At 39.7% G+C, this 24355-nt stretch overlaps 1 pseudogene; it reads right to left on the bottom strand.

Annotated features, from left to right (window-relative positions):
* Positions 1 to 361: 361 nt before the first annotated feature.
* Positions 362 to 24355, bottom strand: part of LOC149838126 (protein SUPPRESSOR OF GENE SILENCING 3 homolog) — a 46262-nt pseudogene continuing 22268 nt past the window's right edge.

Below are 24355 nucleotides of genomic sequence, written 5' to 3'. Positions count from 1 at the left end.
AAGGCAGACAAAGTGCGAAGATTTATTCCATCTAGTCTGATTCACAAATGATACGTCCAATGCCAATTTAAGAGCCACTTTCTAGAGATTCCATCAAAATTCTCTACCTAGTTTACTCATACCAAGATGTGTAAACTTCACCAAAGCAAACATTATAAATATAAAATCTTTAATGTTGGGCTAGTCAACTGAAAAAAATGCCTTGAGCCCATATTATGATATCAATCTTCTCCTAGTAACCTTGCATCAAGATTTTTGTTGATCTAAGAGAAGAACTGAATTCTTGTTCAACCAACAGAAAAGCCCAATTTTCAATCACATGTTCACAGGTAGAGGAAAGATTTAGATTTCCAAACAAGAGTTAGGAATTGTAGTCAGGCATTTTTGGCAGATGATTCACGTGCCGTGCCATGTACTCGTCGTCTAGCAACCGGGTCATGGCAGCCTTGAACTTCTTCTCCAATTCAACTTCTTGCTCGAACTGCTTGCGCTTGAACTCAGTCCTCATTTCATCATGCTTCTTAATCAATTTCTGCCTCTCCAGCTCATACTCCTCTACCCATTTTGACTGAGCCATAAGAATGTGTTCCACCTTAGAAATTTCTTCATCCCTGGTAAACAAATGCACAAAAAATTAAATGAGCAGAAAGAACGTATCCTGCTACCAATCTAGCAGATTTCTAGTTTAGAAACATTAACTGATATAAAACACAACTTTATGCAACTCTTCTGTCTGACAAATTGCAACGTGGTATCCCTAGGCCATAAGCCAGGGCCTAGAGAAAACCAACAAGGCAACAACACTTTACCACACTGACAAGAATCCACAGAGACGGATGACAATCATTGCAACGATCCCAATTGCACTAGGCAAGCCTCTTAAGTCATCCTACTTGACAATATTTGTGCCAAGAAAGACAAAAATAGATGGTGCTCATCTGATGGTAAGTTGATGATACGAGCTTGCTTCATGGTCCATGTACTTGTCCTTTACGGAAAAAAAGACAAGGATAGTTCACTAACATACCCTAGAGGAGAATAGAAAGAGTACCAAGGAGGTCCTCTTATATGTTGTAGCATGTGAAATTGAAAACCAGCCTGATAATATCAATTGGAAGCAATGTTCGAAGCAAGACAAGAAAAAGTCTCAAAAGATACCTAAGGATGCACTTCAATCAACCTTTTATGAAATGAGAAACTTTGTATCGACATCGTTCATAGAAAAACAATGCCAATAAATTCATCAGGCAAGACATCTTCATTAGGCTGTGTCCCCATACAAAGGGTTGGGTTTCTGAATCCTATTATCCCATTCATTCTTGTGCAAAGATACACAATCTTTCAATCCCTATTCACTGCTCTCGTCAAGTCTGCTTTAGTTCCCTACTGGTAGTTCCTTAAAACGAAACCGTGCAATCATTTTGTTTATCTGCAGAACCACCTAGGCCAATCCAGCAGGCTTCTATCTGCCTTTGCATCACCCAGCTTTAAGACAATAAAATACCAATTCTAACCCTATAAGTATATATTAAAGTATACTCAATCTAAGTACTAAATACTTAATAGGTATACCTAGAAATAAAAAAGGATTCAAAGAAAACACAGATAAGTATACCTAAGTATACCTCAGTAATTAACAACAAAACAAACAACAACTACGCCTTCATCCCAAAACAATTGGGGTCGGCGATATGAACCAAAAAAGAAAATCATTCTGGGTCTTCCACATGAATCCTTCTCCTCCAATCATTTCTATCCAATGTCATGTCCTCGGTGAGGTTTAAAGCATTCATATCCTTTCCTATCATCTCCATCCAAGTCTTCTTAGGCCTACCCCAACCTCTTTTAACTAATATATTTTTCCATTTCCACATCCTTCTAACTGGAGCATCATTAGGCCTTCGCCGAATATGTCTAAACCACAGTAAACGATTCTCTCTCATCTTATTTTCAATGGATGCAACGCCTACCTTCTTACGTATCTCCTCGTTTCGAATCTTATCTTTTATTGCATTTCCACACATCCATCTAAGCATACGCATCTCAGCTACACTCATTTTTTGAATATGATGTCTCTTGGCAGCCCAACATTCTGTACCATATAGTAAAGCGGGCCTAATTGTCGTCCTATAAAACTTTCCCTTCAACCGCAATGGCATTCTACGATCGCACAACACTCCAGTTGCACTTTTCCATTTCATCCACCCAACCTTTATCCTATGATTTACATTTTCATCAATTTCTCCGAATGATAGATCCCAAATATTTGAAACAGTCATCCACCGGTATTTCTTGCTCACCAAGCTTCACTACACTCCCATCACTACTTCGTTGCTTACTAAACTGGCATGCAATATATTCTGTCTTACTCTTACTCAACTTAAAACCTCTTGCTTCCAATGTCTCTCTCCATAATTCTAACTTAGCATTAACCCCAGCTCTAGACTCATCAATCAAAACAATATCATCAGCAAACAATATACACTACGACACATTTTCTTGAATTGATCTCGTAAGCTCATCCATCACTATAACAAATAGGAAAGGGCTTGATGCAGATCCTTGATGTAACCCAACCGTTATAGGAAAATTGGTTGTCACCCCTCTACAAGTGCGGACATTGGTTACTACTCCTTACATATCTTTAATTATACTAATGTACTTGAGAGAAACACCTTTCTTCAACATTGTCCACCAGAGAATATCCCTAGGTACTTTATCCTATGCCTTCTCCAAATCAATAAAAACCATATGCAAATCTTTGTTCCTCACTCTATATCTCTCAATAAGTTGTCTAAGAAGATGTATAGCTTCCATAGTTGATCTTTCAGGCATAAAACGAAATTGATTCTCCAATATCATGACAACCTTCCTCAACCTATACTCAATCACCCTCTCCCAAAGTTTCATAGTATGACTCATGAGTTTTATACCACGATAGTTTGTGCAATCTTGTATATCACCCTTATTCTTATATAGAGGCACCATAGTACTCTTCCTCCACTCATTAGACATCTTATTTGTTCGCCAAATCTTGTTAAAAAGATTTGTCAACCATTCTAAACCTTTCTCACCCAAGCATTTCCAAGCCTCGATAGGTATACCATCTGGGCCAACTGCCCTTCTTGATTTCATTTTCTTCAAAGCCTCTGCAATTTCTTTCTTTTAAATCTTGCGTATGAAGTCACGATTCATCTTATGAAAAGGAATGGAGAAGTCTCCAAGATCCTGAGCATGACTTCCATTAAATAGCTTATCAAAATAATCTTTTCATCTCTCCTTAATCTCTTCATCTTTGACTAAAACCTTTTGCGTTTCATCTTTGATATATCTAACCATACCTAGATCCCTCGATTTCCTATCTCTCATCTTTGCAAGCCTATAAATATCCTTCTTGCCCTCTTTGGTATCCAACCTGTTATAAACCTCTTTATATACCTTATCCCTCGCGTTTCGAACTATTTTTTTAGCTTCCTTCTTTGCTATCATATACTTCTCCAAATTCTCATTATCACGACTCTTACTTAGATTTCTATAACACTCTCTTTTAACCTTAATAGCTAATTTGACATCCTCGTTCCACCATGATGTATCCTTACCTAGCGGTGCACCGCCTTTAGACTCACCCAATACCTCCTTAGCCACCTTTCTCATGCCACCCGCTATCTTATTCCACATTGATTATGAATCCTCCTCGAGACACCAATCAACTTCCTTAACTACCTTCTCTACAAACATTTCTTGTTTAGTTCCTTTCAGTGTCCACCACTTAATTCTAGGATTTATCCTATGTTTATCCCTTTTGCATCATTTTCTAATTCTAAGATTTAAAATTAAGACTTTATGTTGTGTAGCTACACTTTCTCCCGGTATAACCTTACAATCGATGCAACAACCCCCATCTCTCTTTTTAAGTAGGAAAAAATCTATCTGACTCGTATTAACCCCACTTTTAAATGTTAATAGGTGAGACCCCCTCTTCCTAAACCAAGTGTTTGCTAAGATCATATTATAGGACAAACCAAAATCTAAAATCCTTTCTCCACTTTCGTTTCTTTCTCCTATACCATAGCCTCCATGGATACTCTCAAATCCATCCCTACTAATGCCTACATGTCCATTAAGGTCACCGTCGATGAAAAGCTTTTCTCCATAAGATATCCCTTATACTACTCTATCTAAATCTTCCCAAAATTGACGCTTAATGAAAACATCTAAACTTACTTGAGGTGCATAAACACTAATAATATTAATAATATCTGTACCTAATACCAATTTAATAAGTAAAATCCTATCACCCTTCCTACGAACCTCAACTACATTATCTATAAATCCTGTATACCAAATCTTATATCCCCAAGGTTCTATCACTTTTGCTTTCTCACCTACCCATTTGGTCTCTTGTAGACATAAAATATCCATCTTTCTCCTACACATAACATCTACTAACTCTACCAACTTACCAGTTAAAGACCCTATGTTCCAAGTGGCTAACCTAATTTTATGGTCTTGAACTATCTTCTTTACCCCCACCCGTCCAACAAAGTGAGGGAACCCTTGCCTATTTGACACCACACATGGGCGCCGGTGTGACGCGTCGCTTCTGAGCGACGACCTAACAACCCTTGCCTATTTATCACTGCCTCCGGGCCTATAGAGTGAAAAAGGTGCAGGATCCGACCCGATCCATGTCACCGTCCATGTATGTAAACCATGTATTTAGTTATCGGGTCTGGATATACCAGACCCGACCCATATTGTAATGTAACATTAAATACATGTTTAGGTCATGATTTCTTTTACAGAAATCGTGACAAGCCGCAGTCGATATCTTTCCTTCTCTCCCTCTCTCTTTCTCTTCTCTTTCTCAATACAGGAACAAAAGAGAAAAACTTATATGGTATCAGAGCGAAGATCCAGCTAAGGGTTGAAGTGGATTCCAAAGGTGCGGCAAATCAAGGTTTGAGGTCTATTCCTTCCTTCATTTCCTTCAGTTTTTTTTCACGATTCCTTCATTCTCTTCAGTTTTTTTTTCTTCACGATTTCAATCTCCATCTTCCACGATTTCAATCTCCACCTTCTTTTTCTACCACGATTCCTTTACCGTTTTCCATTTTTTTCCCCAAATCTTCCTTTAGTGGATTCACATCTCACGTGAATCCCTAATCTGCCCATTTTTCAAATCTTCTCTTAGTGGATTCACATCTCACGTGAATTCCTAATCTGTTCACGCAGGATTCACGTGAACGCTGTTCATCCAAGGTCGTGATTTTCACGTGAATCTACTTCACGTGCATATTCTTTCTTATTCAGATCTCTTTTCCTGCATAACCCCAGTTGACATATAATCTGGGATTCCAAAAAAAAAAAATTCTTTTACTGTCAAGCCTGCTGTGCGACAGTTCATTTCTTTGCCCTCTTTTGACTTTTCTTGTATCATTTGAGTTACGAGTGGTGAAAACACAGTTTTTCTTCTGACACTTCTGACAGCTCCTGGTCGTTTATCTTTGAGTTACTCAACGCAAAAAAAAAAAAGAGGAAGAAGGCGATCAACAAACCTCTCTGACTGCAGACTGAGCACTCTGTGAATACTCAAAAAAAGGAGGTTTCCTTTCTTATTACAACTCCTTTTTCATGGATCTTCATTCCCCTTCATCCAATCTTTCCTCAAGTTTTCTCACTCAACTCGTTTCTGAAAAGTTAACTACCTCAAACTTCTTGATTTGGAAGAGACAAATCATTCCTTTTATAAGGAGTCAAGGTCTCTTAGGTCACCTTGATGGAACCACTCCCGTCCCACTCGAATTTGTTACGAGAGAAGAAAAAGACGACAAAGGAGTAAGTTCAATTGTGTATGTCAAGAATGTTGAGTACCTCAACTGGGAAAGGAAAGACCAATCAATGGTTGCATACATAACTTCCACCTTGTCTCAAGAGGTCCTTGTTGCTATTCCCGACAATTGTACTGCTCTACAACTTTGGAAAAAATTGGTTCAAACATATTCACAAGTTTCGCAGGCGAGAATGGTTTTTCTCAAGAGGGAATTCCAGATGTTGAAAAAAGATTCCATGACCATCATGGAATATCTGAACAAGATGAAGACCATCACAGACCAACTTGTAGTTATAGGATGCGCGGTGAGTGACAGCGATATGGTACAACAGACTCTGAGTGGATTGGGATCCGACTACAACATGATCGTCACTTCCCTATTGTGTCTTTCTGCCCTTCCTACCTTTGATGAGTTGCGAGCAAAATTAATTCAGTATGAGATGACTCTGAAAGGGTTCTCTGAGGAATCTCACGTTCACACAAATTCTCAGGAAGTTTTCGCCACAGGGGTAACTTATGGTAGAGGACGCGGACGAGGAGGACAAGGGCAAAGTGGACACGGAGGGCGTGGTTTGCTTCCTACTCCAAATATGTTAGCTCATGCGCACGGGTCAAGATCCATTCCTACCTGCTTTCTTTGTAACAAAAAGGGACATATCAAGGCGAATTGTTGGCATAATCCAGAGAATAAAGGAAAGGGTCCACAGACAGAAAACAAAAGGGAGTTCTCAAGCAGTGGAGAGATTAAAGATTTGCTGATATCTGCCTTGTCAGAGTTGAAATTGAAGCAGAGCGATGAAGGCACCTGGTTTGTCGACTCAGGGGCATCGACTCATGTAACAGGTGATGCAGGTAAGATTTTTAATCCCATTCCTTATTTTGGAAAAAGTAAGATTGTCACTGGAGATGGATCCCACCACCCTGTTTCTCATGTTGGAAAAACTGTCATTCCCATGTCAAATTCCACTCTTACTCTTTCTGACGTTTTTCATGCTCCTGACATTAAAGAAAAATATTGTCTCTGTTTCCAAACTTATTGATGATAATAATGCTTCAGTTGAATTCACTCCCTTCTCTGTGCAGGTCAAGGACCTTCGCACGAGGGAAACATTCGCTGAAGGAAAGAGACGAGGCAATATGTATGTCTTTGAAGAAGCTCCTTGTCATGAAGTCCGCCCTGTCCACCTGAGTTCAGAGTCTTCATTAGAGTCGTGTTCATCCTCTTCTGCTAATGTTTTTAGTATTTCTGAATGTAATAAGCCATTCTTATGGCATAGTCGATTAGGGCATTGTGGGGGTCATTTCATTGAGAAACTTGTATCTAATAATCTCATTCCAAAAGAAAGTCTAAATAGGGATGAGAACAGTCACAAATGTTTCAGTTGTCTTTCCTGCAAGAGTCATGTATTGCCTTTTCATTCCATTAATAAGAGAGCTTCAAAACCTTTTGAGATAATCTGTTCTGATGTATGGGGACCCGCCCCAGTTGCCTCTGGATCTGGGAGCAAATACTATCTAATCTTTGTTGATAGCTATACTCGATACACTTGGATATATTTCATAAAAAATAAGTCGGAAGTCTTCTCTTTGTTTCAAAATTTTCTTTCCCTTGTCAAAAATCAATTTTCTGAGTCCATTCAATTTTTCCAATGTGATGGAGGTGGGGAATTCTCATCCCGTGATTTTATTTCTTTTCTTCAAAATAACAGAATAGGAAGAAGGGTGTCTTGTCCTCACACCCCTCAACAAAATGAAATTGCTGAACGAAAACACAGGCATATTGTTGAAAGTGCCATGAGTATGCTTCATGACAGCAATCTTCCCATCAACTTATGGACAGAAGCTTTCCATTCTGCCGTGCATGTGATAAACAGACTGCCTATAGTTATTCTGGAAAATAAGTCTCCTTATCACTGTCTTTTTGGAACTTATCCTAGTTATTATGATCTGCGTGTTTTTGGATGTGTTTGCTATGTGCATATCGATCAGTCCCTGAGAAACAAGTTTCAAGACAAAGCCCAAAAGTGCAGATTTGTGGGATATGCAGATGACTACAAAGGATATAGGTGTTATGATCCCACCAACAAACGTATCAGAACCTCAAGAAATGTTGTCTTTGATGAACAAAATTTTGATCACAGAGCTGACACAACAAATATGCCACCTGAAATTTACTATCCTTGGCTAAGCTCAGAACTTTTTGCTGGCTCCAATGAAACATGTTCCTCAGATTGCATGCAACAAGAAGAAGAGGTCTTTGAGGACACTGGGACGTCGGGGTCACAGAATGTCGAGGAGGTACCGGGCAGATACAAAGGCATTGTCTATTCCAGACAGAAACCGACAACATCAAGCCTTTTAGATCATGCCTCAGTCGCCAATCCTACTCCTTCTAATACCCTCGCAGTCAGAAAATCAAATCGCATACGGCATCCTATTGACAGGTGGGTTAGTTATAACAACTTATCCTTGGATTTTCAACTGTTTTTAACTGCCATCAATAAAGATGAAGAGCCCATCATGTATTATCAGGCAGCAGCTTCTATGAAATGGGTAGAAGCCATGAATGATGAAATGCAAGCCTTGCATGAATGTGGAACATGGGAAGTTGTTCCCAAACCACCTGACAAAAATGTTGTCGGATGCAAATGGGTCTACAAAATCAAGTACAAGCCAGATGGAACCATTGAACGATATAAAACAAGGCTTGTAGCAAAAGGATTCACTCAAAAAGCAGGGCAAGACTATGATGAGACCTTTAGTCCGGTTGTAAGAATGAGAACGATTCGAATTATCATTTCCCTGGCTATTGAACATGGATGGAAGTTGAGTCAGCTTGATGTAAAAAATGCATTCTTACATGGGGATTTAAAGGAGGAGGTATACATGGAACAACCCCCTGGATATCAAGAACAAAATTGTAAAACCCATGTATGCAGGTTAAAAAGAGCCATCTACGGCCTGAAGCAAGCATCTCGCTCTTGGTTTGATAGCTTCTCATCAGAGATTCAGAAACATGGATTTTCACGTTCCATGCTGGACCACTCATTATTTATTTTTAAAAGCCAGTCTGTGACTACTCTATTATTAATTTATGTCGATGATATTATCATCAGAGGAAACTCTGTGGACCACATCCAAAAAATAAAAGACTTATTAGGTCAAAGGTTCAAAATGAAAGACCTTGGAGTTCTACGCTATTTCCTTGGTGTAGAAGTTGACAACCAGGCTCATGGATTGACACTCACTCAACACAAGTACACCGTAGATGTTCTCAGCAAGGCAGGCATGAAAGACTGCAAACCTCTAGGAACTCCGAGTGTACTTCATCAAAAACTTAGCGCTCACGATGGAGATCTGTGTGATGACCCCACCAAGTATCACAGCATAATAGGAATGTTACAATACCTCACATTCACTAGACCTGATATTGTCCATTCAGTCAATCAAGTGTCTCAATTTATGCATGCGCCACGTACTGGACATATGGAAGCGGTCAAAAGGATCATTAGATATCTGAAAGGGACTATTGGGGATGGATTGATATATTTACCACAGTCCCATGGCCAAAACAAGCACGAAATTACTGTATATTGTGATACAGACTGGGCAGGAGATCCCGACGAAAGAAGATCCACATCAGGATATTGTGTCTTCATTGGAAGAAATCTAGTCTCTTGGAGCAGCAGAAAACAAAAAGCTATAGCTAGATCCAGCACTGAGGCTGAATATAGATCCATGGCTGCTGCCACTGCCGAAGTCACATGGATCAGACATCTTCTAACTGAAGTAGGAGAAAAGATCTCCCACACTACCTTGCTCTGTGACAATCAAAGTGCTATCAATATGTCATTCAATCCAGTACATCACAGTCATGCCAAACACATTGAGATCGACCAACACTTTGTGAGGCAGAAGGTTGAAGAAAAAGAGATTGAACCTGAGTTTGTCAGTACTGAAAGACAGGTTGTAGACATATTTACCAAAGGGTTAACCAAGGATCGCTTTTGGATGCTTAAAAGCAAGTTGTTCATGGTCCAAAACCATGATCAACTTGAGGGAGGGTGAAAAAGGTGCAGGATCCGACCCGATCCATGTCACCGTCCATGTATGTAAACCATGTATTTAGTTATCGGGTCTGGATATACCAGACCCGACCCATATTGTAATGTAACGTTAAATACATGTTTAGGTCACGATTTCTTTTACAGAAATCGTGACAAGCCGCAGTCGATATCTTTCCTTCTCTCCCTCTCTCTTTCTCTTCTCTTTCTCAATACAGGAACAAAAGAGAAAAACTTACATAGAGTACATCGCGCCACTCAATAGGGAACGCCCCAACGAAATTCTCATATTGGTTCATATTCATATATAGGGTGTGACTAAGTTTTTATGCTGGCTGTCACTGGCCTACTGCAACTCTCCTCCTTTATTCGGGCTTGGGACCGACAATGTATAACTAAACAGTTATACATAGGCGGAGTTAAGTATACCTCAGTAATTAAATCACAATATTACATTAATCTTAATAGAGTTTACCTAAACTGATACTCTTGTTTACTATTTCCAGAATCCAAGCTTGATAATGCAACTTGTCTATGCTCCAACTGGTTGTGGTAGTCATCCAGAGTAGAATTCCTAATTTTCTCTTGCAGTTTCTCGAGTTCTCTTTCTTTAGCTCCAATCATCTCATAAAGCGCCTCTATTTGTTTCATGTAGAATTGCTCTTGTGCATCCATCTATGGAGTCAATCAAACACACAAGCATCTAACTAGACAAACATTTTTCTTGTGAAAAAAACTACAGACACAACAATGTAACATAGAACAAAGATATACTCGAATAACACATAATTAAACCAAATATATAATAGCGGAATATACCTCCTTTCTACTTTCTTCATGTTGCTTTTTGGACATCTCCCTTACTCTTTTATTTTCCACTTGTTTTGAACGCAACTTCTTCCCAACAACCGTTACAGTCTCTTTCAAACTCTTTGATTCCTGTTGTCCCCTTGCAACCTTGTTCTTGTACCAAATAAGTTGCTGATTATCTTCCTCCATTTGCTTCATCGGAATGACAACCATTTCCTGGTAGGATCTCATCTCAAATTTTAACCTTGATTTACCTAGGACAAGCTTGGTACAATGTCAGAAACAACTAGAATGCCAAAAACCAAATACAAAACCAAAGACACAAAAACTAGAGAAAAAGATTTACAAAGAAAAATACCAAAAAAGAAAGCAACAAAAACAATAATCGGCTAAATGCACCTGGATGGTGTTGATTAAAATAATCAATGTCCTGTTTTGTGGCTAAATAACCATATAAGACATGGTTCCCACCATGAAGAAAGCCACTCTTGCATCAGTCCCAAGCATCTCTATCTCTGCACTCATCAGCAAAATGCTTATGCAGCCGTTCTGCCTCAACATAACCCATGGCTGAACTGTCAAAAATCAGGTCACTCATCCCACGATGGCCCGAGGCCCATAGGCATGCCTTGACGTTTTTGCATCATAACCTTGAAAATAGTCAAGAAGCTCTTGGTTTCCCATGCCAATTCACTGTAATTCATGAGCAAAAGAAAGAAAATATATAAAGACCAAAAGTACATGATTGCAAAACCTTGATATCAAAGACACTCATTTAAAACACCCAGGAGATTTGAGTAATAAAAGAAAAAGGAAACCTTTACAGAAGAACCACGGCCATAACCAGGACAATCTGCTATATGAAAATCAAAATAAAGATATCTCTAGAAGAAAAAATCAAACTGCTACAAGAAATTTAAAGAGCCAGAACTCAAGAGTTTCCACTCTGCAGGATATCTTGTTATGTATCACGGAACAAAGTCCTTGTACCATAGAACAAAGCTTGGCAAAAAATAAATCAGAGCAGGAAACATAGGCAAATACAATCTTGAACAATACCCAGAAGAAGGAAAAGCAAAAATATTTTTATACAGGATATTACATACCACAAGGAAAACACTCTTAGAATGAGAACCAGACTAGGAAATGTTAGAATAGACACGTATACAAGTATGAAAATGCACGCAATATTAGGGTCATTTCAGCCTTTTAAGTTAAAAGGATGTGCATATGTAATATGTACCTAATGATACAGGTGTTCTTGCAATAAGTGCATAATTAATAGGATCACAAGGGACACCCAGCCCTAACTAATATTGGACAACCCTCTTTGAAGCAACACTGTTCTTCTAATTTCTCTTCTTCTCCCTTGTTCATTACAGATCAAAGATTCCTGACAAGGTGTTATAGTGAGTGGAGAGAGCAGTAACTCCCCATCATTGTCAAGAGTTCATTTATCCCAATTGTGAAACCTTTCTGATCTAGCACCCAAAGAACTATAGTACATCTCCTGATTTGCTCTTCACACACACACACACACACACACACACACACATATATATCCACAAATTTGTCAAGATAGATTCATTTGCAGTAGTGTGAGATGATGGACCTGAATCTATCAACCACTCTGACTGAGAACTAGGTATACCTGCAAGTAGGGATGCAAACGGAATGGATTCAGTACGAAAGTTTTATGATTTTTGGCTGTTTCGACCCGATCCGGATCTGACTTTCCTATGTATTTAACTAATCAGGATCCTATCCGTTCACTATGAGAAGGAGAAGAAGACTGGGAAGTGGGTGTTACAGACTAAGCAAGAAATTGTTGAAACTGCTTCAATAGCAGAGTAGGGAAGTGCCATTGGCATTAGAAGTAGCAGCTGCCATGGATGAGGATAATGCATGTCCAACTGGAGGAATCAGTTCAGCCAATATGGTCCCTAGAGGATGCCGAAGCTGCCAAGACTCATGCTTGCTTCTTCAAGATTGAATGTGTTATTCATATGTCCCAATTCTTTGCAGTAATGACATCTAACTACACCCATGTCTCCTCTAGCAAAACCTCTCTGCCTTCATGCTCCCCTTTTTCCTAGAGGTGGTCTAACGTCTTGTTTCCTAGGCTTCGTAATAAACACCCAAGAGAAAGAAATAATTCATAAGGATTTGGAAAAACAGAATCCTAACAGACACTACACATCCCCCCATGGTACATCTTTGGAGTTTGCCTAAAACCAAGGTTGTAAGTAGCCTATCATGACCCATATCGATAGGGCCCAAAGTAAGATGTATATCGTAACAAATCATGAATTTCACTAATTTTTTTTAAATCTAAAAAAATCTGAAAAAACAAAAAAATTATATAATACAAAAATACAATATATTTATGTAATAAGGTTAACTAAAAATAGATATGTCATTAAACATTTAACAACCACACATTTGGTTGTGCAATCACGCATCTAATCACCATAAATACAATCGGTTAAGACAAAATAATGATACATTCAAAAGCTAAAAGATTTTCATAAAGCATTACAAAAGTTAAAATAACATTTTTTAATTACAGAATGTTATGCTAAGGAGAAAGCATACAAGCTACACTTAAAAAACTTATGTCTATATATAAAAGTCATCTTCAGGATCAAACTTTAACTCAATGATTTCTTTCGTTTATTGTATCATTCGGTGGCTTGAGATGATGATGGGTTATCTTCATCTTTTGAATCAGAGACCACAGCCACCCAAACGGGCTTCATGCACCCACTAACATTCCAACGTGTCCAGGCACGTTAAGGTTAGGTGTCACTCCTGAGATAGTTCGAAAATGACCTTGGACTGCCTTGGTCAACCACCAAACACTTGGTAAAATAAAAGATTTTTGAGAGGTTTTATGGGATATAAAATTGTCGAAAAAGGTTTAGTAAAAAGTTTAGTCAAAGTCAAACCAAGACCGAGATCGGGGCTGGCAGAATCTGAATATGAATCCAACTCCAAGTTCAAAGCGAAATTCAAATCCAAATCTAAGTTCAAAGTCCAAAACCAAATCCAAGTCCAAAGTTCAATTGACAAGCCTCGAGCCTTTTCCTCTAAGTCAACTCTACACAAAGCCAAACAACAACTGGTGTTACGCACCCTCACTACCAACATACTACAACAGACCTCCATGAGCCCCATACACCAAACCAAAATCCGGCTAGTGACTAGCCAAATGATGGTCAGAATCACACCTCCCAACAATGGTGGTGCCATTCCGTGTTGGACATTTGGGTTTGGGTCCAACCCATAGTGTGACCCGTTTTGACACTATGAGTGGGTTAGTGGGCACTAAATGGGTGTTAGTGGGGGTAGAGGTTACGTGAATGTGAAGAGCTCACATTCTGTAACCAACCCTACCTTCCATTATAAATGGAGAGTTGGAATGTATGATGAGAGCAATCATAAAAGATAGCCTCTAGCCTATTGCCCATAACTGTCATTGGGTGTCCTGCTCACCATCGACTTCAAGGTCTGGGCTCATCGTGGGCATCGATAGGCTGAGGAGAATGTCGAGCACCCGCATGTCACATCGACCATAGCGTCTACCAGTACATGCTTATTTTGTATTCCAGTTTCAATTTATATGAATACGCCAACATTAGGTTATGGGCCCATCGTATGCATTGGAGCTCCAGCATCGGTGGTTTTGCTGGCGAAGGCCACCCCTTCAAATTCAGAAATCTTATTCCATTGAGAATACAATGATTATCAATAAACGTGGACTAGAGGAAAATCAATTATATTTGCTTTGGTATCATAGGTTATGACACATCTCAAAAGAGAGAGTTCAAAGACTTGTGAAAGAAGGAATCCTTGGATCCCTTGATTTTAAAGATATAGAGCCATGTGTTGACTGCATAAAGGCTAAGCAGTCTAACACGTATAAGAAAGATGCCAAACGTAGCAATAGAAAGTTGGAGATAGTGCATACAGATGTTTGCAGCATTTTTTCACCGTGTCATACGGGTGAAAAATATTTTGTCACCTTCATAGACAATTACTCACAGTATATGTACCTCTACTTATTATTTAAAAAATCAGAAGTCTTTTAGGTTTTTAAGAACTTCAAAAAAAAATAGAGAAACAAACCGGTGAAGTTATTAAGGTTGTCAGGTCTGATAGAGGTGGCGAATATTATGGTCCTTTCACTAAGATGAGACAAAAGGAAAGGGCCATTAGCGCAGTTTTTAAAAGAGAAAGGCATTGTACCTAAATATATCATGCTTGGTAGTGCTTACCAGAATGGTGTAGCTGAAAGAATAAATTATACATTTAAAAAAATAGTTCGAGTGATGTTGAATCACTCAAACCTTTCCTTCGCCTTGTGGGGGTGAAGCTCTTAGGACAACAGTGCATATTTTGAATAAGGTTTCTATGAAGGTTGTTCAAAAGACTCTTTATGAGTTATGGACCGGTAGAAAACCTTCTTTGTAATATATGCACATATGGAGATGTCCAGTAGAAGCTAAACTGTATAACTCACATATAAAAGCTTTTGATCCTATGAGGACTAGTGGATTTTTCATTAGTTATCCAGAAAGATCAAAGGGCTTTAGGTTTTATTGTCCATCTCATACACCATAGATAGTGAAAATAGATAAAGCGAGATTTCTTAAAAATAGTTTTGTTGGGATAGATGTATCTCAAAGTATCGAATTTAAGAAAATGCAGGATTCAGGTTTAATACCTGCAAAGAATAAAGACCCAGTTTTTTCTGTCATTGTCCCTTTGGATAATGTCAGGGAGAGTCCAGTCAATAAATATCAATCCCAAATAGAGCAAGTTGTTGATGAGGATGTACAACAACAACAAGATATAAAAGTTCATTTTGAACCACCTGTAGCACCTGTATGGAGGTCTACAAGGATCAGAAAATCCGCTATTCATCCGGACTATATGGTGTATTTGTAAGAGTCTAATAATTTCATATATATTAATGATGATTCCTTCACTTTCGCAAAAGCCGTTAAAAGTGAAAGATCAACACATTGGATCAATGCCATGAAGGAAGAACTTGACTCTATAACAAAGAACCAAGTGTGTGATCTTATACCTCGACTTGATGAAGTTAGACCTGTTGGTTGTAAACTAAGTCACAGGGACTCAGCAAAATAGGTACCGCACCCACATCGACGTGACGTGATGCGGGTGCAGCACCGGGTGCGGTCAATACGACCCTCGATGCGGTCAACGCACCCAGGGTCATTTTTGTCCACTTTTTGGCGTTAAAAAAAAAATCCCGATGAAAAGGATGATTAGGGCAAAAATTTTGTTTTGCCCCTAATCTCTCTTCTCCTCTCCCCGTGAGCTCGAGCTCTCTCCTACCGATGCCCCAGCTCCACCTCCCAGGCTCCTCCTCTCCTTTCGCAGGTACGTACCCTCGCTCGCTCTCTTCTTGTGTCGGCAGGGGAGGGGCCGAGCCCCCCCCTGCACCCTCTCGCTCTCTTGTTGGGTCAGCAGGGGAGGGGCCGAGCCTCCCCTCTCGCTCCCTCTGTTTTCAACAAGTGAGGGGCATCTCCGCCACCGCCCTCATCGACCTCGGTCAGCCTCTCAAGATCCCCCTCCCCTGTGCCTGCTTCAACTCCTCCGATAACGGCCTCCCCACCGTCTACCTGTCCTACGTCGCAACCATTGCTGCCAGGTACAACAACACCCTCTCTGACCTCATGGCCATCAATGCCATGGGCTCCCCCCCGCCATCACCCCCGGAGACATCCTCGCCGTCCCCTTGGTAGGTTCCAATCGCTCTTATTTCGTTTTCCTCGATTTCTTTCTCATTTTTCCTAAGAGAGTATAGTCCTTTCTGTGTATTCTCTCGGTGAAAAATTTGGGGTTGGGATTGAATGTAGCTTGTACTTCTGGGTTTTCGAGATACGCTTCCGACGCTAGATTGATAGTCGCGAATGGGAGCTATGCCATTACTGCTAGCCATTGCGTTCAGTGCAGTTGCGGACCTGCCACTATGAAGTAAAAACTCATCCCCTTCCCTCCCCCCTCCTTCTCCTCTTTTCGTATGTTCTTTCTTTGATTGTTTAATATTCAAGCTTTATGCCTAGCTCTTTTATGAATGTGGGGTGCATGTGATGATTTGCTGGTTATATTATGGGATGTTGAATTTGTTTAGAGTTTTGATCGCTTTGTTTATTTGTTCCATTGAGCTATTTTTGGTAATCGGCTTATAGTAATGTGTTTATTTGTTGTATTGAGAACTATATCTGGTATTTGGTTTATAGGATATGTTTATTTGTTCCATTGATCTATATTTGGTATTCGCTTTATGGGGTCTGTTTATTTGTTCCATTGAAGCTATATTTGGTATTCGGCTTGCATGATCAACGTGAGCAAAAAATGAGGAAAATAGAGGTGGGAGCATTTACTTATTTGATTGATAATTTGATATTTAGGTTGATATACTACATGCATGATGAATGATATTATGACAATGTTAAACTATATTTTTTTTTTACATTTTTGCCCCTACCGCACCCCCGCACCCGAGTTTTTTGGAAGTGCCGCATCCCCGCACCTGCACCCGCACCCATGTGACATAGGTTGTAAATGAGTCTTTAAGACCAAAACAAACTCTAAAGGTCAAGTGGAGAGGTATAAGGCTAAGCTTGTTGCAAAAGGTTTCACACAAATAGAGGACATTGATTATAATGAGATTTTTTCTCTTGTCTCAACTAAGGAATCGTTGAAGATAATCATGACCCTCGTAGCGCATTTTGATTTAGAGCTACATCAAATGGATGTGAAAATTGATTTCCTAAATAGGGATCTAGAAGAGGAGATATACATGCAACAACCTCCTAGTTTCAGTATAGATGACTCGAATCATTTAATTTGCAAATTGAAGAAGTCAATTTATGGACTTAAACAAGCCTCCCGCCAGTGGTATAAAAAATCCAATCAGGTAATTATGAATTTTGGATTCACTGAAAACATTGTTGATCAGTGCATTTACATTAAGAATAGTGGGAGTAAGTTCATAATTTTGGTTTTACATGTTGATGACATTCTTCTCGCAACTAATGATTTGAGTCTATTACATGATGTAAGGAAATAAGCGAAAATACAAATAACAAGTGATAACACTTAAAGGTCCAATAATGGACAAGAAATCACAAGCACATAAAGTGCAAATACACAAACCTACTAAAAGAAAATCACAAGCACATAAAATGCAATTATATACACTACAAGAAAAACTCCAAATAGCGACGGATATTGGCGACGGGTTTTTTTCGTCGCCCATTAGCGACGGCTTAGCGAGAGCAAAATATTTGTCGCTACCATTCGAATTATTTGTGGAATTAGCGACGGAAATTAGTCTGTCGCTAATCCGCTGCTACCTAACGACGGATTAGCGACGTACCAATTCTGTCGCCATTCCGTCCCACAGTTGCGACGGAATAGGCGACGACATTTGGCCATCGCTAAATTTCTCGTAAATCCCTAATTCGAGCCACTTTTCCCTTTCTTTTCTCTGCTGTCGTCCGTCGAGCTCTCATCGCCCGCCCTCCCGTCGACCTACCATCGGTTGCCCGCTGCCCCACGACCTCCCGTCGGCCGCCTGCTGCCCCACGACCTCCCGTCGGCCACCCGCTGCCCCGCGTCCTCCCGTCGCCCGCCGGCCGCCGTCCTCTCGTCCGACAACCGGAGGTGACCCCGCACCCCTATTCTTCACCTTCCTCTTGATCCCGCCCCTCTCACTCTCTTTTGGGTTGCCGGAGGGTCGACAACCCCTGCCGTGCCCTCCCCTCTCTCTGTTTCGGGTTGCCAGAGGGCCGACAACCCGAACTCCGACAACCCGAAACAGTGCCCTCCCCTCTCTCGGTTTCGTTATCGGGAGGCCGACAGGAGGCCAGTGGCCCCATGCCGCGTCTCGCGCCCCCCTCACTCTCTTTCGGGTTGTCAGAGGGTCGGCAACCCCTATCGTGCCCTCCTCTCTCTCTGTTTCGGGTTGCCGGAGGGCCAATTACCCGAAACAATGCCATCCCCTCTCTCTGTTTCGTTGTCGGGAGGCCGACAGGAGGCCAGTGGCCCCCTACCGCGTCTCTCGCCCCCCTCACTCTCTTTCGGGTTGCCGAAGGGCCGGCAACCCCTGTCGTGCCCTCCCCTCTCTCTATTTCGTTGTCGGGAGGCCGACAGGAGGCCGGTGGCCCTCTACCGCGTCTCTCGCCCCCCTCACTCTCTTTCGGGTTGCTAGAGGGCCGACAACCCCTGTCGTGCCCTCCCCTCTCTCTGTTTCGTTGCCGGGAGGCCGACAGGAGGTCGGTGGCCCCCTGCCGCGTCTCTCGCCCCCCTCACTCTATTTCGGGTTGTTGGAGGGCCGACAACCCGAAACAGTGCCCTCCCCTTTCTCTGTTTTGTTGCCGGGAGGCCGGCAGGAGGTCGGTGGCCCCCTGCCGCGTCTCTCATCCCCCTCTCTCTCTTTCGGGTTCTGGGTGGCCGACAGAAGGCAGGAGGCTGCTCGGCCTCCTCTTCTTTTTTTTTACAAGGGAGGGACCAAGCCCCCTCCCTGTTAAATTTTTTTACCAGGGAGGGGTCGAACCTCCTCCCTGTATTATTTTGTATATATGTTCTTTGCAGGTATGTTACTGAGCAAATTGCGCGATGCTTATTGCTAAGCATCGCATGCTGTAAAAAATGCAATGCAAAAAGAAATAAGAAAAACATTAGGCAAAAACAATTCAAATTGAGTAAATACCCATGGTGAATAAGTGATGCAAGCGCATCACATGTTATTTAATTTTTTCGATGCAACACTTTTCTGTTCACACACTCACTTAGTTGTTGATATGTTGGATTGTTTTGATGGAGTTTGGAGATCATGCTGAGCATGATTTTAATGTATGTGAATAGAAGTGTTCTTATTTTTAGAGTACGGATTTCATAATAGGCATGGTAGTAGTTAGCGGGATATTAGAGTGTGTTTGCTGCAGGTACATGTTTGACTTTTTTGTGATATGAATGATTTGAATGTATTGCAATGTTTGATGTGATTGTATACATGCTTGCATGTAGTTACTTTCAATTTGATTATGACTTCCATGTGAAATTGTATAATGAAAGCATGTTTCAAATGAATGTATCGTGTTATGAATAGTTTGCACATGAAAATATTAAGTTATCAATGCATGCATCATAGTTCTTGTGATTGTATGACATTATATATATTTATATATATTTATAAATGTGTGTGTGTGTGAGTGTGATATATATCAAATATATAACATGCATCATATATTGCATGATAAATTTGATATTTTTTTCATCATAGCATTCTGATGCTTCTCTTTTAATTGGTTAGGATACTATTCGTAACATGTGAATGGATGTACCGTAGGATAGTTGACAATAAGGTATCACATGAATATATGGATGGTGTTGAAAGTTTTATTGAATTTGCAACGGCAAGTGTCAGTACAGTGGATCCCACAGGTCGAATTAGGTGTCCCTACAAGATTTGTAAGAACAATCGATTTGTAGAACCTCATGGCGTTAGACATCACCTATACAGGAAGGGTTTTGTGAGTGATTATCAGAATTGGACTTTTCATGGTGAAAAATTTCAGAACAATTTTGATGCACGGGTGGATGTGGTGCACGATAATCCATATATGGATTTGATATTTGATGCCGCAGGAACAGAACTAGGTTCTGCTATGGGTCCTAGTGATGTAACAATTGGGGTAGAGGAAGAAGCATCAAACGATACAACTAGTAGATTTTATGATTTACTTAGAGATGCTGATGAGCCACTTTGGAATGGTTGCGAGAGTCATACTATCTTGTCTGCAGTTCTTCAACTACTAAATTTGAAGTCCAAGTATAATTTGAGTCAATCATGTTTTGACCATTTGTGCATGATAGTGAAGAGTATGTTGCCCAAAGATGAAAAATTGCCACAAAATTTCTATTGTGCGAAGGTTATTGTCAACGCTCTAGGTATGGGATATCAAAAGATAGATGCTTGTCCAAATCACTGTATGTTGTATTTCAAGGATCTGGAAAACAACATATCATGCCCGTCATGTGGGCATCCTCGGTTCAAGCCAAAGACAAGAGGCAATGGTAGCACAAGATCAAAATAAGTTTCATACAAGTCGCTCCGCTACTTTCCTATCACCCCTAGATTGCAATGATTGTATATGTCTTCAAGGACAGCTAAACACATGAGATGACATGCAAATAAAGTTCAACATGATGAAAACAAGATCACGCATCCTGTTGACGCGAAAGCTTGGAAGCACTTTGATCGTACTCATCAGAACTTTGCAATGAAAGTGAGAAATGTTAGACTCGGTCTATGTACAGATGGATTTAATCTATTTAGTGGTAGATCAACTCCATACTCATGTTGGTCAGTATTTGTAACTCCATACAACCTTCCACCAAGCTTGTGTATGAAGCGTAAGAATCTTTTTTTGTCTCTATTGATCTCTGGTCCGACCTCACCTGACCAAAATCTTGATGTATATTTAAGGCCATTGATTGATGAACTAAAAGTATTGTGGGATGACGGTGTTATCACGTACGATGCTTATAAAAAACAAAATTTCAATATGAAGGCCATTATTCTATGGACAATCAGTGACTTCCCTGCATATGGTATGTTATCTAGTTGGAGCACACATGGGAGGTTGGCATGTCCGTACTGCATGGAGGACACAAAATCATTTAGATTGATGCATGGAAGGAAGCCGTGCTGGTTTGAGTGTCATCGTCGATTTCTATCCAGCGACCATCCGTTCCGAAGACAAAAGAATGTGTTTTGAGCAGGCACAACTGAAATGGAAGATCCGCCGACAAGATTGTCTGGTATACAGATTTTAAGAAGATTGCGATACTTTCTAGATGTATTAACAGATGCCTGTAATCCAATGCCCTTGTATTTGGGAAGGATCACAATTAGACAAAGAAATCTATATTTTGAGAACTACCACATTAGCCGACCTTATTAATACGACATAATTTGGATGTGATTCATGTGGAGAAAAATGTGTTTGATACTATGTTCAATACAGTAATGAATGTTAAAGGGAAAACGAAGGATAATCTGAAGGCCTGTATAGATTTAAAAGTAATATGTAGAATACTAGAATTGGAACTCAAAGAGTATAATGGCAAAGTACTGAAACCAAAGGCAAGATACGTGCATCGACCTGATCAAATAAAGCAGATATGTCAATGGTTGAGACAGTTGAGATTTTCAGATGGATACGTCTTTAACATTGCTTGGGCTGTGAAAATCGACGATGGACAGTTATATGGGTTAAAGAGCCATGATTGTCATATCTTTATGCAACGATTGATACCCCTAGCATTCCATGATATGTTAGACAAACCCATATGGGGGGTATTATCTGAGTTGAGTAGATTTTTTAGAACATTGTACGCATCGAAAGTCGTAGTATCTGAGGTAAAGAATCTCGAGGATTTTGTCATCACTACTATTTGTCAGCTAGAGAAGATATTTCTGTCAGCATTTTTCGATGTTATGGAATATTTGATCATACATTTGCCATATGAACTAAGGGTTGGTGGTCCTGTGCAATATCGGTGGATGTACCCATTTGAAAGGTATATTTTTTCTTATATTTTTCTCTTTAATGACAGATATTTCAAATTTGAGATGTATATTTTTGACAGATGCATGTTTGACCTCAAAAAAAAGGTTTAGAATAAAGCAAGAGTAGAAGACTCTATTTGTGAGGCGTACACTTTAGAAGAGATTTCAAATTTCTCATCTATGTACTTTGAACCTCACATTTCAACACGTTACACATGCCCACCTCGTAACGATGATGGAAAACAATTTACTGTAGCTGACAAACTGTCGATATTTCAACCACTAGGGCATGCATTTGGTAGTTGTCGATCAAGACTCTTGGCAGATCAAGAGCAAGACGCAACACAAATCTATAATTTTTTTAATTGCTCAGCGATCGACCCATACATCGAGTAAGTACATGTAGACACAACACAAATCTAAATCCTTTTATGTTCTATATGTGCATACATGGTTCGGTAATATAAGTATTTGTTAAGTGCAGACGATTTGATCTGGAGTTGTGAAGAGATGTTTCACATCTCACTGATGCAGAAGTGCAAAAAGAACGTGAAACTAAGTTTATGGAGTGGTTAAAAGATTTGGTAAGGATGATGACATAAATTGTCTACGTGTAAACAACACCAAGTTACTTAATTGGTTGTGATCATTAATTGTCTTCTTTATTGTTTATGTTTGTAGGTTCACCGTGGTGATGTTAAAGATCAAGGAATATGTGATTTACAAAATGGTCTGACCAAAATTGTGCAATGTTACAATAGGTACATCATAAATGATTATCGATTCCATACAAAAGACTACGGTATAAACAAATCAACGATGAATAGTGGCGTGTGTGTCAAAGGTAGCAGTTACGGTAAAAATGAACATGATTACTACGGTGTTATAGAGGAAATAATGAAGTTGGCTTACATAGGCATAAATAATAGGGTAATTTTGTTCAAGTGTCGTTGGTTTGATCCAACTGCAACAAGAGTTGACAAAGCCTCAAGCATTGTGGAGGTGAATTATAAATCAAGGTTTGGAACATATGAACCATTCATATTAGCCTCGCAAGCTCAACAAGTTTACTATACTTCATATCCAAGTACAAAGAAGTCAGATAGAAATGAATGGTGGACAGTTTGCAAGGTGAAGTCCAAACTATACCCTGAGTATGATCAATTACAGGAAGGCAAGTTAACTGAAAAGAGTGATTACTATCAATCAGATGATATCTGTGACTTCTCTTATGGTCACGATGTCGTGCATGATATGCATGTCATAACTTCATTGGTCGATACTTTATTCATGGAAGAATGTGATCCAAATCATATACCAAGTGGATGAGCAAACAATGAAGAAGAAGAAGAAGATGAAGAAGAGGAGGAAGCAGAAGAATATGAAAGTCAAATAAGTGATGAGGAAGAATTCTCGAGCTAGTGACCAAAATCTTGTAATACAAACCTCTATTAAATGTATTATAACATGTTTGAATGAATTGAATGTATTGTAATACTTGATATAAATGATTTGAATTATTTGAATGTATTGAAATATATTGCAATGATGTGAATGATTTGAAGGTATTCCAATGTTTGAATGTTATACAAAATTATTTTTTATTCTTTGATTATGTATCTTCGATTCGTATCGAGTTATGATTTGAATGTATTGTAACGTGTTTGAATGATTTTAATGTATTGCAATACTTGATATGAATGATTTCAAATTATTTGAATGTATTGCATGACATTTTTGATTTGTTAGAATATGGTTCGTGGAGGTTACAGTGGTCATTCATCCAGTGTTAGCCAGTCTCAACCTTCATCTTCACGGGCTGCTTTGATAGGTATATCATTTAACTAATTGTATACTTGATTAGTTTAAATGCGTATTCTGAGAATTTCTAACGCATTTTTCTATAGATGATGTTTCCCCTATACATGACCCACCTACACCAGTTGTTCATACAAGTCACAAGTCAACGCAGGATGCAGGGTCTTCTCAGTCTGACACAAGAAGACTCATTCAAATAGTGTATATCGATAATCA

The sequence above is a fragment of the Nuphar pumila genome, chromosome 5, assembly GCF_984573655.1.
Source record: "Nuphar pumila chromosome 5, dmNupPumi1.hap1.1, whole genome shotgun sequence".
NCBI classification, from domain to species: domain Eukaryota; kingdom Viridiplantae; phylum Streptophyta; class Magnoliopsida; order Nymphaeales; family Nymphaeaceae; genus Nuphar; species Nuphar pumila.
Note: the sequence above shows the minus strand (reverse complement) of the source record. Positions and strands in the feature narration are given on the sequence as shown.